This window comes from Osmerus mordax, chromosome 20, assembly GCF_038355195.1.
Source record: "Osmerus mordax isolate fOsmMor3 chromosome 20, fOsmMor3.pri, whole genome shotgun sequence".
Classification (NCBI taxonomy): Eukaryota; Metazoa; Chordata; class Actinopteri; order Osmeriformes; family Osmeridae; genus Osmerus; species Osmerus mordax.
Window position 1 is genome coordinate 7151025 of NC_090069.1, and position 4311 is coordinate 7155335.

Here is a 4311-nt window from a genome sequence, read left to right on the forward strand (position 1 = left end):
ATAACGATGTGTGGTTGTTCTTCTTACTCCATGCAATATGCAGCAATGCAGGAATGACTATGAACAGGCGTTTGTGCGCCCCCTGCTGGACTGCAGCATATTTGTTGCAATAACAGAAATCTGTAACTGGAGCGCTGGCTCTTCAACAAGGCCAAGGGACCACACTGACTCTAATGACTTCCTGCTTAAAACACACTGCTTTTTGCACTGCATTACAAAATTGTATCTTGTACATTTGTATTTTTTGTAATATTTGTATTTTTATATTGTAATTTACGGCAACTTATATTTTATTTTATTGTATATTTAATTCTATTCTAATCCCACTTAGTACTGCTAGTTTATGTACCCTTAGTATAGATAGTCCACATATTTAAATTTTAGGTCCCTATATGTTTATTGTATGCACCTTCCTGCCAAAGCAAATTCCTTGTCTGTGCAAACTTTCATGGTGAATAAATCCCATTCTGATTCTGATTCTGATTTTACATTGGGGAGACGCGCAATTTGGACTTGGACACTGGGTGCGCTGTGGCGCACCAATTCCAACTTACAACACAACGGTGTGCAAAAGCAACTCAAAGATATCCACTTTGCTCAATAAGTCAGCACTTTTGGCAACAACAGCGTAACTTGACTTCCACAAACAAGCCACACAAATAACAGCTGGCATTCTCCACGGTACAATATGTGTGGGTGCGCTGTGTTGCGCACGGTACGTGTCTTCCCTGTATGGATGTGATGTGGCTACATACCGTGTCTTGGCCAAATGCTAAACTAAATATTTCAATAAATCAACCCTTTTGGGAACAGCTAAACATGACTCACTCACACGAGGAAAACAAGACACACATAACAGCTGAGATTCATCCCCAAAAAGAAGCGCACTGCATTCCCCACTGTACAATAAGCCATGGACAGCTGGCTGGCAGGCAGGCGGCTGCAAATTTTACTCTTTTAATTTATTTTAAATTTAGCCCACCGGCCCGCTCATGCGTCCTCTGCTCCATTTATAGGGCTGGATTTGGGAGGGGGGGGGGGGGGGGGGGGTTCATTCCCAGAGTGCACCAGGTCGAAAAATAACAATACATATACATATACTATATCAATGTGCCAAGTCACATTAGAGGCTAAGATCATTTTCACTATGTTTATTAATGCCTTTTCCACATCACATTATATAGGTCTTCTTTGCCCTGCCCTGCCCTGACCTCATACTCATGCTCATGCTTGCTTTTCAATAAATGCTCAAATACAATATATGTTTGGGCTTTGCCTGAACTGCCTTGTAACACCCTTGTGAAATCCAACATGACCTAGCATATGGTTCTGAGGTGCTATTTGAAGTTGAATCTTTCCACTGCTTTTTCTGCAAGAATGGGTGTCTTCCCTCCCTGTATGTAGCTACTGTGTCTTGGCCAAATGCAAAAGCAACTCAACAATAACAACTGAAGTGGTTGATGAAATGCTTTTGCTCACTAGCGAGTTAATTCGGGAAGCCAACGATCAGCAACAACAACCTGGTAATGTACTCGTCATATTTAAACATGATCTAATCATGATTTAAGCAAGATTCAAAACACGATGCCTCTAACATTTTTCTCTTGAACTTCAGTTGCTCCTGGTTTCACCGTACCTCGAATGGGAGGACAGACTGGAGGAAGGCCGGTTTACCAAATCGCCCAACAGCAGTTGCAGATGTTGTTGTCCTTTAACTTATCTGCTAAACAGATTGCGGAGATCTTGGGTGTCTCAAGAAGAACAGTGAACCGACGGTTACGGTATGTGTCAATTGAAGGACTAGTTCAGGAGAGATCTGAATAATGTAACCCCTTTCTCACTGAGCCATACACAATTTTGTTTTTCTTTACAAAGACAAAAACACTGCAGAATTACCCTTTCTATACATTTCATAAAGAAATCAATATACTGTGATAGAAGATCTAAGTTCTAATATGTATACATTGTCTTCCATAGACAGTACAAATTTGTCTTTTAGAGGTCGCTACACAGATCTAACAGATGATGCTCTTGATCTGAAGGTGCTGCTATTCGGAGTATGTCCCACAGGCTTCGGAGGAGAACATATCGAGTGGCAGAGTCAATTTCGCTGTGGCATCTTAATGGCAACCACAAGCTCATAAAGTAAGTGGCTTGTTTTACTGTGATTCGTTCATTTGCCCTAACTGTGTCCCTAACTGTGTCCCTAGCCAATGACAAGCTGATTATTTTATGAGTTTTTAATTGAAAATGAGATTTTCTGCTTCACATGAATGCAATAGAGGTTAGGACTTTTCTTTCTATTAAACGCCCAACATGTTGCACAGAAATGTATACAAATCATTTTAGCTGCATTCAAGCCATTTATATATTTGTTGTTATTTATAAAATAAGATGTGCAAGTGAAATCTTTTATTTTCCCTTCCTTCATCTCTTAGGTGGAGGATTGTAATCCATGGAGGAATCGATGGGTTCAGCCGACTGGTGGTTTTCCTGAAGGCTTCTAACAAACAACAGAAGTGACATTGTAATGGACCTGTTTTCGGAAGCAGTCGCCCAGTTTGGTGTCCCATCCAGAGTCACTATGGAGGGGAAAACAACGCCATTTGTCTCTTTATGGATGTCTTCCGAGGATCAACCCGAGGGAGTGCTTTAAGAGGGATGAGCACTCATAATCAACGCATTGAAAGACTGTGGGGCGATGTCTGGAGAGGCGTGACAAAAAAAAACGCAAGGTCCTACGTAGTGTGGTCAGGTCTGCTGAGTTTATCATCGGCAGGCCACCACTAGCCACTTTACATTGATGCGTTTCTCACTAGTCACTTTACACACTGTCACTTTCAGCTACTGGTTGCACTATCAGCAATATTGCACTAACTGTACCCCACTTGTCTTACATTTACATTTAGTCATTTAGCAGACGCTCTTATCCAGAGCGACTTACAGCAAGTACAGGGACATTCCCCCCGGAGCAAGTAGGGTGAAGTGCCTTGCCCAAGGACACAACGTCATTTGGCACAGCTGGGAATCGAACTGGCAACCTTCAGATTACTAGCCCGACTCCCTCACCACTCAGCCATCTGACTCCCTAGTCTTAGGTTAGTATAGGTCTAAGGTTAATATAGGTCATTATCTGTATTAGAGGTCTAATATATTGTATACTATTTTGTATATTTAGGAGGTTTATAATTAGTTATAATTTTTATTTTAGCTTATCATAGATGTAATCTAAGTACTTATTATGTTATGCCAGGTTGCTTTGCATTGTCTTGTCCCATAAATGTCAGTGCCCAGTCTGACTTTGTGGTGTTCTGTGTACCTGACAATAAGACTTGAAACAGATGTCTACCACTCCTTGTTGACATATCTATAGAGAAAATGAAGGAATCATTATTGCCAACAACGAAAGGCATCTTTGGGCTCTTCACTTCGTTTACCTGCCTCGTATAAAACGTGACCTTGGATTGTTTTGCAATCAATGGAATCACCACCTACTGAGGACTGCCAGATACATATCCCTAGGGATGGGTATCGAGAACCGGTTCCCAGTGAATCGATTCCTTGGAATCGTTAGCAAAATTCCTTAATGATTCTGTTAACGATTCTCTGTGCCGTTGCGCATGCGCAAACTGTTATAGTTTATTCAGACAGACTGCAGCAAACATGGCAATTAGGAAGAAGCGTTCTAAAGTTTGGTTGTATTTCACACGACAAAATGACAACACTGCCACTTGTAACACGTATAAAAAGTCTATTTCGTCGAAGGGAGGAAATACTACAAATATGAAGAAGCATTTGAACACACAGCATGGAATGAAGTTACTGGAACGTCATGTGTTCGATGCATGCAGCAGCGCAGCTAACGTTCGCGCTTCATCTCTAACTATCTAAGGTAGAGCTAAACTGCTCAAAAGTGATCACAACCACTTGTTACTGTGTGAAGCAATTTGCCTTTATTGTGTGTAGTCGATCTAGTTATCTTCTGTCTCGTTGTTTGAAGCATACATTTTAGCTCCGGCATTCATCTCCCATTAGTATTGATCTTATTGATGATTTCACGTTATCGGAGTGGCGTGTGTTATCAGCAAACGTTCTCGCGTGTCCCATTATTAAACTGAGCATATCGATTTTTAATCCATTATTAAACTTAGCATTTTAATTGTTTAACCTTTTAATAGTCCTGTTAAATGTGCCTGAAAACGCCTAAACAACATACCCAAAGTACATTGAAAGCTGTTGTTGAACCATTTGGAGTACATGCATGTAAATGGTCTCTTTTGAAAGGTGACAATGAAGTTATTTAGGGCTAAT

The 4311-nt window shown here is 40.8% G+C and overlaps 1 long non-coding RNA gene across 1 annotated transcript; it reads left to right on the forward strand.

The window, feature by feature from the left end:
* Positions 1-1459: 1459 nt before the first annotated feature.
* LOC136964485 (uncharacterized) lies at positions 1460-2879 on the forward strand. The gene is made up of 4 exons (XR_010879078.1): positions 1460-1523; positions 1616-1781; positions 2043-2145; positions 2439-2879. It is a non-coding gene; the product is annotated as an uncharacterized lncRNA (long non-coding RNA).
* The last annotated feature ends 1432 nt before the right edge of the window (positions 2880-4311 follow it).